This window comes from Choloepus didactylus, chromosome 10 (assembly GCF_015220235.1).
Source record: "Choloepus didactylus isolate mChoDid1 chromosome 10, mChoDid1.pri, whole genome shotgun sequence".
NCBI classification, from domain to species: Eukaryota; Metazoa; Chordata; class Mammalia; order Pilosa; family Megalonychidae; genus Choloepus; species Choloepus didactylus.
Window position 1 is genome coordinate 56524391 of NC_051316.1, and position 16411 is coordinate 56540801.

Consider the following 16411-nt stretch of genomic DNA (forward strand, 5'->3'; position numbering starts at 1 on the left):
CAAATTTGACACTCCTGTGCTAGCAAATATTCTCCCTTTAAGTCAATGTCTTAGGCTTTAGTAGCTGAAACCAACATTTTAAAAGTGCAATAAAAGCTGGAGGTATAAAGACTGTGGAAACCTACTTAACAGCATGAGCTGAAGATAACCAGGAATTTGCCACTGGGAACTATTTCATGCTTTTGATGGAGCTGAAGTATATAGGGCCTAAGGTAATTGATGTGCAGAAAGAACAAGCTAATAAATACTATCTCTGGAGTTTCTGTGATTTGGGGGAGGGAGGAAGTGTTAAGCTGATGGATAAGTCCCACAATGCTTTTCTTTTATAAGGATTGCTAAGCCTAGTTGGCAATCATATTTCAAACTCATTCATAAGATCCCTATAGAAGAATAAAAAGCAAGTGTCATGTGTCTGGACATTCACCAAAAAATAGAACAAAGGTTGTATATACATGCTCACTATTTAAAAATGTGCTAAACTATTATTTCCAGTGAATCCATTTAGCATTTTGTTTAAGCCTAGAAATGTAGACTCTAACCTGCTGCTTAAAATACTCTTTAATAAATTCTAACTAATAGAAATTGACCAACAGGAAGGACTCAGCACTGGGAATAGAGAAATAAGAGTGAGAGTTAACCAATCTCTGTGGACCTTGTTTTTCCCCCCTTTTTTTTTTTTTTGGCATTTTGTGTTTTAAATTCTACTTTCTGTTATTTTAATGAGGAAGTTGATTAAGAAAGTTTTAAACATGATGATTCTGCAGTTTAGGGCCTAAATAACAATAACAACAAAACCCAAAAGATTCAGCACTGTATTGGTTAGCTATTTCTGCATAACAAATTACCCACAAAAACTTAGTGGCTTAAAACAACAACCCTTTTATTATTTCTCGTGATTCTAGAAGTCAGGAGGGAGGTGCTGCTGTGCTTAGGTAATCTTCACGGGTTTGCTCAATTAGCAGGCAGGTCAGTAGGAGGCTGGGGTACTAGGATGCTCCCGGCTGCAGGGACAACTCAGCTTGGTTTCTCGTCCTCTAGCAGGTGGTCCTAAGCTGGATCTCAAGGCAGTAACAGGATTCTGAGAGAAAATGAGAATGGAAGGCTCAGTGACTCCTGAGGCCTGGGTTTGGAACTGGTACTTACTTCTGCCACGTTCTAGTGATCAGTGCAAGTCACAGTCCAGATTCAAGGGGTGGGGGTAAAGACTCTACCTGTTTATGGGAATTGCTGCAAAGTCTTTTATAGGGGATGGGGTTACAGGGAGGAGTAAAAATTGAAGCACCTTTGTGATCAGTCTGCAAAAAGCATGATGAAGAAAGATAAACCCCATCTATATATTTTCAGTTGTATTAATATCTTTCTAACAAGAAGGAGTAGACGATCATACTCTTGAATCAAACATTTTTAGGCACGGTGTGGAGCAGGTGATTAAGGGCAGATATCCTGAAACCAGACTGCCTGGATTTGTGTCTTGGCTCTAAAATTCTCATCTGATGCCTCAGTAGTCCCATCTATGAAATGGGGATGAAAGTACCTTCATTAAAGGATTGGTGGGAGTATTAAATAATGTATGTAAATCTTTTTGAACAGAAATGGCACATAGGCATTTGATAAATGTATCTTATTTACTTATTATTAGCACTTGCAAATAATAAGGAATGTACAAATCCAGTGGATTTATAGCTAGACTGGCAAGTGATCAAGCTAAATATCAATATTTTGAGAAGTAAAATACAGTACCAAACAGGATCTAAATTTTCTAAACGGTGCAACTCTACAGTCGATTTGTTCAAACACCACAATTGCATGAAACTTTGAATAGGAAGTGAGATACGGTAGGTTAGTATAGGCTGGAGTGAAATAGTGACACATCCCAGAGTAATTTGGGCAGATAATAAAAAATATATTTACAGCCTCCCCCTCCCCAGCCCTGAGGATCTGGGGGAAGGTGCGGATGTGTTGGACATCCTCACCTGGACTGGTGTTGATGTTGTCACAAACATCGGGACTGGCGGTTTGATGTGCTGAGCCCTCGAGCATGGGACTTGCCCTTATGAAGCTCATTACCACAAAGGAGAATCTAAACTTGCGTGTAATGGTGCCTAAGAGTCTCCCCCTGAGTACTTCTTTGTTGCTCAGATGTGGCCCTCTCTCTCTCTCTAACTGAGCCATCTCAACAGGTGAACTCACTGCCCTCCCCCCTACGTGGGACCCGACTCCCAGGGGTGTAAATCTCCCTGGCAATGCAGAATATGACTCCCGGGGATGAATGTGGACCCGGCATCGTGGGACTGAGAGTATCTTCTTGACCAAAAGGGGGATGCAAAATGAGACAAAATAGTTTCAGTGGCTGAGAGATTTCAAATGGAGTCGAGAGGTCACTCTGGTGGACATTCTTATGCACTATATAGATAACACCTCTTAGGCTTTAGTGTATTGGAATAGCTAGAAGTAAATACCTAAAACTACCAAACTCCAACCCAGCAATCTGGACTCCTGAAGACAATTATATAATAATATAGATTACAAGGAGTGACAGTGTCATTGTGAAGACCTTGTGGATCACACCCCCTTTATCTAGTGTATGGATGAGTAGAAAAATGGGGATAAAAACTAAAGGACAAATGGGGTGGGATGGGGGGATGATTTGGGTGTTCTTTTTTCACTTTTATTTTTTATTCTTGCTCTGGGTCTTTCTGATGTAAGGAAAATGTTCAGAGATAGATTGTGGTGATGAACGCTTAACTATGTTATCATACTGTGGACAGTGGATTGTATACCATGGATGATTGTATGGTGTGTGAATGTATTTCAATAAAACTGAATTTAATAAAATATATATATATATATATATATATATATAGTACCAAACACAAACCTTCTAGGTAGCCTTGGTTTTACTCATCTCTAAATTATTTCATTGAAATCTTGCCAAATCTCTCTGACAAGTAAATCACCAAAGAATACTTAGTTCACTTTTTAGAAATATAGGATTCAGAATTCATTTCTGGTATATTTTAAAGAAAGATTTTATCAAAGCAATCTATAAATGCAGATGTACTCTCCAGTTAGGGCAAGAGGGAAATACTCTTAATCAGGTCTTTCATGAAATTAGAGAGAAATGTTCTCATTCCTCCTTCCCCACAACCTCACTTCCAATCCTTTCACCCATTACCAAGTAAAGCCATAAAAGAACCAGATCAAAAGTTCTGCCATCTCAAGTTCATGTATCATCAAAAGAATATGTTCCACCCATTGGTAGATAAAAGAGGCGAAGCCAGCCTCCTGACCACTGATCACAGCTAGGGAGTAGGTATGAAGCACCTATCATTTGAAAGAAGGATGGCAGTGCTTCTGAGAAATGAGGATAGAGGAGAAATGAGGGAAAACAGAGATGCCAAGTCACCAGAGAAACCAATTATGCTTCTTAGCCGCCAAAACATAAGCAGATGCCTGTGTGCCCAGGGCTTAAAAGAATCAGCGAGTTGAAAGAAAATCAGGCCTCAGATCTAAAGAAAATCATCTTCTTTGTATATCTTGCCTGCAGTTTTGATTTTTTTTGTAGAATCCTATGAACTATTTCAATTCATTCTCCTTGCAAGATACACCACATTTACCAGCATACTGAAATTCTAGTGGAAGAAGTGGAATTTGATAGATGATTTCTGGTTTCCTTCAATAGAATGGACCACTCATGTGAACTTTGCTTTTGAGCTTCAGGAGGAAGAAATTACTATTTACTGAGCACTTGATATATGACAAGAATCTGTCCAATGCTTTCATATGTGGCCTGTCTCTTAATTCTTACACAACTCTGCAAGGTGTTAATCCTATTTTACAGCTAAGAAAACAAGGTCAAGTACTCATATGACTTGGCCAGGGCCACAGAACAAGGATTCCTCGGGGTCAAGGCAGATTGAGGGCTTGCCAATGGATAGTGAAAGATTAGCATACAGGTTACTTCTCCCATCCTCATTACATTTTTCTCCCTCTTTGGATACCTGTAAAAATAACTCTATTTCACTTCTACCTCTTCCATCTCCATTCACACTTTACAAATGCCTCAGGCAGAAAGATCCAACATTTCTCAACCAATTACTAAAAGCATCTCTCTCACATACATGTACATGCCTACAATGAAATTCAGAAGCTGGGGTGAAAAGGCGGATAGAAATGAAGGTCTGTGCATGACAGAGATTTGAACATAAATGAAACTTGGCTTGCAGCTCCTATGCTTATCACATTTCATTTTTCAGAGACTTTTTTCAGTTACTGGTTTACTACTGTCTACTGGGCAGTGCCCATGAGGGGACAGCATGTGAGGCCACAAAGAGCCCTATTATTCCGTCGGTATTGGGAATAGGCAGTGCACAATTACAATGAGTGGTCAACTTACAAATGTGGACCTAAGTGGATATTAGCCTATTAATTTTAAATTTTATTTGACAGTTATCTTTTAAACTGAATTTGATGCACAATTTGATTACAATTCTGATTGTGCCTGCACTTTGGAAGTGAAGCCTCTAAAGCTCTATTAGATAACTAATAAATTATGAGATGGGTAAGTACAGGCTACAGGTGGATGCAAATGCAACCTTGCACTCACTATTAAGGTCAGATGCGTTATTTCTCTAAGAAGTTCTAGGAAGCCTCTAAGCTTTGTGAGTAGAATTTATGCAGTAGACAGGGTGCTAAATGTTTGATATAGGTTATCCCCTTTAAGTCAATCCTGTATTTTATGCTCATGTTTATAGGGAGTTGCTCTCAGGAGTCGTTTGGAAAAGCAGGTATGCTAGTATTTTCCTATTTAATCTCAAAAATTTGTCTGAGAGCAAAGCAGGATGGTACTTGGGGTGGCTGGAGCTCTGTGGCCCTGATATCATGGTGTGAGTCAATTTAGACTGTGAGAGAAAGGCAAGTTGTGGCCTTATCACTTAGTGGCTGTTAGAGATAAGAAGGTATAGGCTACAGCAGAAGTGGCAGCAGAGTTCAAAGTGACCAGACTTGGGACTGAAGTCAAAACACAGTACTTATGGTTCAGGCCTTTGATTTCTTATTTCCCTGAATGGGGAACAAAGGATGCCCACAGTGCTGGTCAAAGTACTAATTAAAATTACTTAATGAATTTGGAAATCAGAGTGAGGGGATGCAAAGAGATATATTTAAGAGAACCTGTCCATAGAGGGACCCTCAGTTCCTTTTGACAAAAAAGCCTGAGCCAGTGCAGGTCTCTAATCTTCTGATTCCCTGGCTACTTGGCTAATTTCTGTTCTGCCACACTGAGGATCAGGTATTTGTGGTAGAGTTTGTTTGCTCACAACCTGTATTTGAAGGAAATTCAGACTCACTGCCAAGGTGTACACAGGAAGACATTGCCACTCAACTCATTTCGCCAACCAAACAAAGCTGTAGCTCACATATCACTGTGACTCTTTCTGACTTCTTCAGTCATGGATAAAAAAGCCTCATAAGCTGAATATTAAGTTTTACCCAATCAGTCAACATTTGGCTCATGTTAGCAAAGACCTCTCAAAGTTCAGTGCTATGCTTGTTGGTCAGGAAAGAAGTGTATGTATTTATTTAATGGCTGGTCACTTCAGCTGGTGTTATTTCAAGAGGATTTCATTTTTATATGGCATAAATTGCAAACAATGGCTATCTGACACATTGATTTTAAATCCTATTCAGAGTTAGTATGGGATATCAAATTGACAGTCTCGGACAGCAAACAGAATTACCATAGCAGAGTTAAGTTGCAAATATCCCTTCAATTTATGGGCTTCAGTGCTGCCAGGTTGAGTTTGGTGTTACTGTGGAAAGAATAATGCACAAGCAAGTTGGGCCACAGGTTGAATAAATGTTGTTATTTTCATAGGTCTCACTGAACTTCCAAGGAATCCTTAGCTCCCTCTCTGTCCTATTGATATTTTTCTGCCTCAAAGGTCCTTAGATTACCTTTCCGTTTCTCTAGATCCTATCAGTCCTTTAAGGCCTAAATTCTCTTTTACCTCCTCTGTAAGATTTACCCGAGCACTCCAATCCACAGCAACTGCATCCTCTTCTAAACTCTTCTGGCTCTAGTAGACAGGGTATTATAGTGATTAAATCATGGCTTAGGCCTGAGTTCTAGCTGTGATTCATACTGGCTATGTGGTGTTGGGAAAGTCACCTCCCATCTCTGATTCTCAATTTCCTCACCTATAATTCTAGTCTACTAATACATTTGTATTAGGCAGGGTTCACTAGGGAAACAGACTGACAGGAGATATCTGTAAATATTATGAGATTTTTATGAGAATTGCCTCATGCACCTATAGGGATATGCAAGTCCAAATTCCATAGGGCAGTTTGCAAGCTGGGAACACCAATGAAGGTTTTCAAAGGATTCCCCAGGAGAAGCTGGCTGGCTGAAGTGGAGATGGAAATTCTTTCCTCTGATGGCTGAAATCATAACTTTGCCTTTTAAAGCTTTCAGCTGATTAGATGAGATGTCTCTTGTTGTTGAAGGCAAACTCCTCAGTTGACTGTAGATGTAGTTAGCCATAGATGCAGTCAACTTATTGATGATTTAAGTCCATGAAATATCCTCACAATATCAAGCCAGTGCTTGCTTGACTAAACAACTGGACACCAAAACCTGGCCAAGTTAACACATGACCTTAACCATCACCACATTACTTCATAGAATTGTTATGAGGATTAAATTTACAAAGTTGTGGGCCAAGATATGAGCTACATACTCTCAAGCAATTTATCATATACTTCCTTACTTGTTATTTGCTATATATTCATTATGTTCTTCATCCCTAAGGAGATTTTAAGGTCTATCAGGATCACGTCTTTTATTTCCTTGCATTTATATCCTATACCACCTATTTTAGTGCTTTGCAAATCTTAGCTGCATAAATAGTGTAGATGATTGGTTTTTATGTTTTAATCAATGTAAATGGCTTTGGCAGAAGGGACAGAGCCATATCCTCTAAACACATGCAGCCTATAAACTTATGTGTTCTCTTTTCAGTTAGTATATATGACTAGGATGTGGCACATATAGAGGAGAGAAAAACACAGTATTGGAATGTGCTTTCTTCTGCTGGGGAGACAGCAGTTTGAATGGATTTCTGCACAGCTGTGGCAAAAGAAAGAGATTTTAAAGTTGTAAAAGGTAAAAACCATAGATGAAAGGGTCAGGTATGCCTTGAAGAAACAATATCTTAGCAACATTTTACATGCAGACATTTTCTGTTTTATTCCAGTCAATGAAGGTTGTTCTGGTTTGCTAATGCTGCTGTTTTGCAAAACACCAGAAATGGATTGGCTTTTATAAATGGGGTTTGTTTGGTTACAAAGTTACAGTATTAAGGCCATAAAGTGTCCAAGGTAAGGCATCAACAGTGTACCTTCCTTCACTGAAGGATGGCCCATGGCGTCCAAAAACCTCTGTTAGCTGGGAAATCATATGGCTGGTGTTTGCTTGCTCCCAGGTTGCATTTTAACTTCTTTCTCAGCTCCTGTGCATTCTTCAAAATGTTGCTCTTGGGGCATTTTGTCCTCTCCTAGCTTCTCTGTAGCAAAAATCTGCTTTCAACAGCCCTCTTCAGAATGTCTTTGTAAGTTGCTCTGCATCTGAACCTGTGTGGCTCTTTTTAAAGTACCCCAGTGATCCAATAAAGACCCACTCTGAATGGATGGGGTGACATCTCCATGGAAATTATCCAATCAAAGGTCCTGCCCATAGTTCATTGAGTCATATCTCCATGGAAACACTGAATCAGTAGGTTCCAGCCTATTCAACACTAATACATCTGCCCCCACAAGATTGCATCAAAGATAATGGTGTTTTGTGGGACAAAATAAATCCAAACTGGCACAAACGTTGAATAAATAATCCCTCCCATCATGCTTATAGTGTAAAATTGGGGATCCCTGTGGTCTGAGTGGGAGTGGAGACCTGCAGCTTCCCTCATATTCAAGTAATGAGTGTCAGAGCCAAGAGGAGAGACGGTTCTATTAGGTTGAAGCCGTAAGAGTCTTTGTGACAAGTGGTAGATATTGCAATTGCTAGACCAATGAGTTGGACTTGACTCTATAACCAGGGGCTTAAGGAGATCTATTTGTCATATCTGGGAATATGCCTATTACATTCATAGTCACGTGGTTGTTTGGTCCAGCATCATAGATTGGACACAAATTGATTATGTTACTGATACTAAAATATGGTTAACCCATATTTGGACATTGTGAGTCACTCAGTCTTATATTAGAACTCTTTATGTTTTCTCTATCTCACCCTGTACTCACAAACACTGAGCCAATACCGCTCCCTGATGCCTTCTACAATAATTCTTCTGTGGCTTCGCTATATCACATTCATTCATTCCACAAACAATGCATTGCACACCTACTAGGAGCCAAGTGTTGAATTAGGTAATAGAGTTATTGAGATGAAAACAGTCCCTAACTCAGTCAATAGATAGGTCTACCAGGGAAGGCAGACAAGAAAAGATGCAATTACAAAGCAGTGCAATAAATCAATTATAGAGTTATGTGCATAAAGCATTTTGAGAGGAGGAGCACCTAATCCACACAGGGGAGACGGAAAGTCTTCAAACAAGTCCCTCAAACTGAGTTTTATAAGATGACAAGGTGTAGGCCAGGGGAAAACAGAGGAAAAGAGTACTTGCTTAGGGAACACTATACATATCAATGTAGGAGGATGTAAGGGCACCCTGCAGTGTGGAATTCATAGATATGGCTATAGCTCAGGGCGTAAAAGGGGCAATCAAATAGCTGAAAAAGTACATAGGGGCCAGACCATGGATAGCCATGTGTGCCATGCCTGGGGGAAATGTACTTGATGCTGATACCAGAAATATTAACTGGTACAAATGGGCAAAACTTGATCTGATGTGATGGTAAAAGGCTGGAAGGACACTCTGTGGATATAATGGAGGAGAAGCCTATCTGGGGAGGTAATATGCTTTGTTTGATCCTGCTAAGTTTGTGGTATCTGGATAAGGTCCAGATGAAGACATCTAGTGGAGAGTTGGTTATTGCCTCTGGAACTCAGGAGCAACAGGTAAATTTTGGGGGTCACCAAATTCAAAGCACAGAGATGAATTATGTCAGCCAGAGATTGTCTAGGGTGAGAAGAATGATACAAACATTTCCAGGATGATCATTTAAAGAGTCCTTGATAGATACTTAGAAATGAATGGCCAGTGAGATAGGAAGAAAGTCATGAGAGAAGTTTATAGACGCTAAGGGAGGAGAGTTTTCCAAGAAAAGAAAGTGATCAACAGTAACAGATGTTGCGTGGCTGGAAATTGACTTTCAGCTTGACATTTTAATACTCATCACAATTCCCTAGTGAAATACCGATTTCCTAACTTGGTTGTTGACAGTTGCCTTGCCTCTCCCTGATGATAATTTCAGATCTTCTATGACTCATTGAGAGAGGTAGAATTAACAGAGCATAAGCAGGTACTAGTTGAAATTCTTTCTCATATGAGAGAGGCATGGAACCAATCATAAAGTTATAGGGACAGTAAATTAGAGAAAGGGTCCTATGGAAAATGGACCAAGCTTAGTGTTTATGTGGGAATTTGTCTCAACACTTCTTACTGCATGTGGTGAGAAATACCAGAATTTATCCATGGTGTTTTCTTTCAGATCACCCAGACCACAGATTCTTCATCTCACCACTTAATCACCAAGCAGCTGCTCAGAAATTTCTGTGTCATTCACACTGTGGCCAAACCAGGAGGGTTTATTTTCAGTAATCATGGAAAGAAACATTAACAATGTCTTGAGATGATCTATTCTTTTTGAAAGACTTCCACTTCAGTCTAGCAAATCCAAGAAAGCTGTGCCTGGTCCATTCCAGAGGAATGCCAAAAGTCAGGTTCAAAAGTCTAAAAGAAATTATGCAATTTCCATAAAGAGGATTCATTAGTTTATACAAAACAAAACGAAAAAAAAAAAAGGAGAGACGAAAACATGACGTATTTCCATAATTGCTCTTAGAGACATCTGATAGTGTTTTGGGTTTATCAGTATCTATTGCTGCACAAAAACAAAATACCTCAAAACTTAGTAAAGCAACAATGATTTATTATTTTTCTTGATTCTGCGAGCTGTCTGTTTCCCATGTTCATTCCACCTATACTCACTCAAATGACTGAAATTAGCTGGAGGCTTGGCTGAGATGGAAGTCCATGATGACTTTGCTTATGTGTATGCAAGTTGGTGCAAGTTGTGGGCAAGGCACCTCAAGTCTCCGCCACATTATCTCTGTTCCTCCAGTAGCCTAGACCAGCTCCCTTCCATGGCAACCTAATGGCAACCTGCAAGAGTGTGAAGGTGGAAGCTTCAAGGTCTCTAAAGGCCTGGCCTCAAAACTACCCAGCATCACTTACTTTGCATTTTATTTTCAAAGCAAGTCACAAGGCCAGCCAGATTCAAGGGGTAGGGAAATCAGACTCCATCTCTTGTTGGGAAAAGCTGCATAGTGTTTTTCTTCATTGCTTGTGTGTGTGCGTGCACATATGTGAGTGCATGTGTGTATTTAGTATTATTTTTACATAGCTGTTATCTTACTGAGGAGGCATCTAGCATAAAAGCAGCATCTCTGAAAATAGAGTACTTGGGTTCAGATGCTGGCTCCTCCCAGTTTCTCCAGCTCTGCTACTTTTAACCTCACTGGGTTGTTGTATTATAAAATATCTTACTCATAAAGTGCTTGCCTGGTATACAAAATCCTATCAGTAATAATTAGTATTTCCTATGTCCATTTTCTTTTATTCCTCATTATAACAAACATTTTCCTATGTTATTACAGATTCTTCACATATATAATTTAAATGAGGACTATCATCATCATGTGGCTATGCCATGATTTCCTTAACTATTTCTTCTATAGTATATTTAGCTTAATACCTATTATTTTCTATTATAAATTAAATGCAATGGCCATTTTTAGGTATACATCTTTGTTTGTAATTTTTTTGGCCATATTTGGGCCTTTACATATTTGTCTGTATTTTTGGTTATTCCCATAGCATTGCTTCTCAGGATTGGATTTCTGGTTAGGAATTATTGAAAACTCCTGATACATACTGCCAAATTCTTTCCCAGAAGAGCTTACATGTTTGCAACCCCACCAGCAATGTATGAGCAGGCCTGTCTCTCCATACACTCAGTTGTGGTGCTTTAGATGTGGCATTCCCTCCAGATGGAGGAAATGAGGAATCTGGACTATTTCATTTTCTTATCCCTGTAAAAGCAGATTAAAGCTGAACAGAAAGCAGGCTATATGCTATCCCAAAAGCTTGGGAAAAATATGTGGGGGATAGGAGCAAACAAAACATCAATTGAAAATAGGAAAATACAATAATCATATTTTAAAAACTTTGTTGCCATCTGTCTTTTCAACAGTAAACTGAAAGATAAACACAGAACGAAATAGTTATAAATGCTCTTTAATTTGGCGGCTAGTTTGATTTTCCTTACAGTAATGCCTGAAAATGGGAAAACCAATAGTGATGCCAAGTATCAGAATTTCTTTCCACAACGGCCAAAATGTCCAGTTAAGACCCTCTACAAAGCAAAACAGGATAATAGGTAGATTTGACATTTACAGAGGATTTTCCCTCCCATTAGGTGGATGACTCCAACATAATGACAATAAACCCTTATCTTCCAATCATATTTTAATAGAACAAATTTGCTATACTCATGAACATGAATAGATACTTGGCAGTGCAGGTTATTCTAATGGAGACATGATTTTAGGCTAAACCTTCTCCATCTGTTCCACTTTCCAATTACCAGTGCATCAAGTACATAATTCACAATTACATCATAAAAATAAAATCTATTTATATTAACTCATGTCAGAGCTTTTCAATCTATGCTATTTGGCATCTGTTACAGTAGTAATATTTGCTTTCTTCTAACAAATCAGGGACAAACACACCACTTTCACAATTGGGAACATTTGAAATGATAACATGTTTGCAAAAGAAAAGGGAATTGTCTGTCATACCATTTCACTTTAGAATTGTGCCTTATTGTTCAGTGTCACTTACCTTTCTCTGTTTCAGTCAGTTCTGAAGCTTCTAATTCCTATAGAAGAATCATAACTTTTATCAGGGAGAGTGAAAACTGATTAAAAGTCACAAAAGAACAAAACAAATCTTGTTCTTTAGAATGCACCTACTATAATGATAGTTATTTCTCAGCTCATGTTAGGAATATAAATTATATGATTGGGAATACATGTACTTGTGTATGTATTTGTGTATATATGTGTAAATATGAATATACATATGTGTGTGAATGTATACATATGTGTATGTTCTCATCCCAGGGCAGATTGGATTGGTCTAGGGATATTTTAGAAGGAAAATCATAAGAGATAAAAGGGAGAGGTGAGAAGAATGGGAAAATGGTGGTTGGCCAGCCTGCCCATCTGCCTCCCTCTCCCACTTTAGGGTCTAGAGATTGGCTGATGTGTAGCATTCCCTGAAGATCACGTCTCTGGCCCTGCAGCCTCGCTCTGGGATCCCACATGTTCAGCTGTTCCCTTCACCTAGCCTCAGCCTGGATGCAGTCCTTTGATTTTTATAATTACCAGCATTTGTTTGCCTTTGCATGTCTGGTTCATTCAAGGACAGCATGCTTTTAGTCCCCTTTGTGCAGTGTCACCAGAGTGACGCACTCATAGGGAGGCTTAATGAAGGCCTTGTTTCTGATGATGATCACATAGAACCCAAAAAGCTGGAGGATGGTGTGAGTGTTTCAGACAGCAGAGTAGAGAACCTCCAACTCAAGGAAGCCAGGAGGCTTTCCTTGTGCCTTAGAGTAGAGTGATAATACCACTCCAGCAAAATAAGGCTAGAAGATGTTGACGTCGAAGCTGGCTTTTACACCAGAACTGACCCAGTTAGAACTGTGTGCACTCAAGTCTCCTTGACTAATCATTCAAGAAAGAACAGCATATTGTACACATAGCGAGCATTCAGTCAAACATGATGCAAGTTTCTGCTTATTCTGTCATCCCATAATGCCTTATACGTATCTCCTATAGTACTTATTAACTAACATTATGATTCTTTACACATCTGACTTTCCAATTAGACCGGGATGACTATTAAGCCCAAGAGTAATCTTATTCACCTTCCCATTCCTTTTCAGAGCCTCGCTCCAGTGCCTGACACTGTTCTCAGTAGTGTTTATTGAATGAATTATGTATTTAATTAATTAAATTGTATTGATTAAAAGTATAAGTCTTAGTCTAGCCTCAGTTTGCTTCAGGGGGCTTGCTACTTGCATACTTCAAAGTTTTACAATAAGAGAAACCAGTAGGATGGGGACACACTTGGAAGACAGAACTAAGAAAATTTCAGTATGGAGACCATCATCAGGAGAATATAGAAGAGATATTTACAAGTCAAGATAGGCAGATTTTACTGCAGAACAAAGAAATCCAACATTTCTGTGGCTTATAACATTTTTGGATTATTTCACACTCACCCCCATGTGCATTACAGGTCAGCTCTGGTTCTGCACCTCATCCTTGTCACCCCAGGGTCCAGGCTGAAGGAATAGCCTTTCTCCTCTGCTCTTTTGCTGGCAGAGGGAAAGAGGACATGATGAACCATGGGCTGGCTTTTAGAGCTTTTTCACTGAAGTTACACGCATCATTTCTACCCTCGTGTCAATGTGCGGAGCAAGTCACATGGCCACTGCTGACTTTATCAAGAATGAAATGGATAATCTTCCCACAGTAAGGGACATCACAGAGAATGTTTGACAGTGGATAACGTGACCACTCATAAAGTATGATAGGAAGAGGAAGCCGAAAGTTAAATATGGTTGATAACAGTTTTTTTTTTTTTAATTTACTGTTCTTTCCCTTATGCTAGTAATGAATGTTAATTAAAATTAGGACAACACATAAAAGTATTAATTATTTAAATAAACATTTGCTTCATCATCTAGAGATAACCTGTGTTAGCATATTGGTATCAACACATTTATCTTCCCACCATTTGTTTAACAAAAAGGAATTTTTCCGACATAGACAGTTTCCTTCCCAGCTCCTTTCCACGTAACCTCTTTGGGGACTGTGTGACAAAACTTTCCTGACTCACAGAGAAATTTTCCACATGGATTCCATTCAGTTCCATGTGAGCTGATCTCATGCCTCCATTCTAACTCAAGTTGTCTGCACCCCCCACACTCTGTTCTGAGAACTTTTAATTGCTGGGACAGTGAAAAGCAAGTGACAGTTAGGGTTGGGAGACGGAAAACAGCTTAGAGACTCTTCCTCTGTCTTCTTGATATTCCAGCCCAACTGAACCTTTCTCTCTCCCTCCCTTCCTCTCTGCCTCCCTTCCTTCCCCTCTCTCGCTCTCTCTCTCACTCCCTCCCTCCCTTCCCCCTCCCTCTTCCCCCCTTACTCTTTTTGTTTTTTTTTTTTTGGTCCTTCTCCCTTCTCTTTTCTTCCTACAGGCCTGTCTTAGTTTCTCAGAAGTGAAAGGCTATACTCTTGTGCTGGTTACTCTTATGTGTCAACTTGGACAGGCTATAGTCCCCCATTATTTGATTAAGTAGGTGTTGCTGTGAAGGAATTTTGTGGATGTAGTTAATATCTAATATCAGTTGTCTTTAAATAAAGGAGATTGTTCTTGATAACGTGGGTGGGCTTCAACCAATCAGTAGAAAGGCCTTAAAATCAAAAAGTGAGGTTTTTGGAGAAAAGAGATTCTGCTTCATGACTGCAACATCAACTCCTGACTGGAGTTCCAGCCTACCAGCTTACAGCCCACACAATCATGTGAGCCAAATCCTTAAAAAAATATATAATATGATATAATACAATATAATATAATATAATATAATATAATAAAAAATATCCAGATATAAAATATTTTATATTTATATATTATTTATTTTAAATTTATATATTTTTATAACTATATATGAATAATTTCAATATATAATTTTAATATATAAATCTCTCTGTGTATACATGTATCTTGTTGGTTGGAGAACACTGACTGCTACAGCCCTCAAGGGAAGAATCTGAGTCTAGCTGATAGTTTTTTTTTAAATCCTTGATTCTGCTTTCTTGTGGGATTAGAAGAATGGAGTTGGCTTTCAGGGTGGGAAAATGGTTCTTAGGGTACAAGAGAGAAAGTCAAGAAGGGAAATCCACAGAAAAAAATCAGAAAAAAAACTAACTGGAGATACGTTTGCCACCCAGGCAAAAATGGGGCTATACTGTGGATATTGTTTTGTAATCTGCTTTGTCATTTGTACATACATGTATTGCCATGGTTGGCAATACTTTCCATTCCAGATTCCTTTTATTTTGGACCATATTTAGCATTTTCCCCTACTTCCTGTGAGGAAGACATTTTTCTATCTGTGGTAAGATGCGTGCTATATGGAATCAGATGCAGACATTTTTTGTCTGTTTGTTCACTTTTAATTTGGAGAAAGGATAGGCAGACAGGCAACCAAGAAGAGGTGGAACTTAGAAAGATGGATATGGTTTCTTGTTGGGGTCAGCTAAAGTAAAACATCATTGTATCTATTCTTTCCTCCTGGTTCCCTGGCATCTAACTAACCATTCCTTTACTGGTATAGTTTTTAAGAAAAACAGTTGTATTCACACACCATAGAATTCATCCTAACTAAACAATCAACGATTCCTGGTATAATCACATAGTTATGCATTTACCACACAATCTGTATGAGGACATTTCCATTTCTTCCACAATGAAAGAGGAAGAGGAGAAAACAAAATGAAGAATAAAAAAAGATGGAATAAAAATTAAAATAAAATAAATTAAAATACACTGAAAAGGTCAACACCACCACCACCACCAAGAATCCCATACCATCCCACATATCCCCCTCTTATAGACATTATTGCCTTTGTTACAATTAATGAAAGCATATTACAATGTTACTGTTAACTATAGACTCTCGTTTGCATTGATTGCATTTTTTTCCCTATACCATCCAGTTTTCAACACCTTGCAATAATGCCATTCATTTGTTCTCCCTCATGTAAAAACATTCTTACATTAGTACACTTCATCACCATCATTGACCACTCTAGGCTTTGCTAAGTTATACAGTCCCAATCTTTATCCTCTATCTTTCTTTCTGGCATCTTACATGCCCCTAGCCTTCCTCTTTCACTTGTACCCACATTCATCTTTCTTCAGAGTGCTTACAATATTGTGCTACCATCACACAGTATTGTACTATCTGTTTCTGGATCTATACAATCAATCCTGTTGAACATTCTGTACTCCTTCAGCATCAAATGCCTGATCTCTACCATCTTTCTATTTCCTGATAACCTGTGTTCTCAAATTTTAACTTTTCAAGG

At 38.8% G+C, this 16411-nt stretch overlaps 1 pseudogene; it reads left to right on the plus strand.

The window, feature by feature from the left end:
* The window catches only part of LOC119545201, a 114624-nt pseudogene that overhangs the window by 55733 nt on the left and 42480 nt on the right, over positions 1-16411 (plus strand).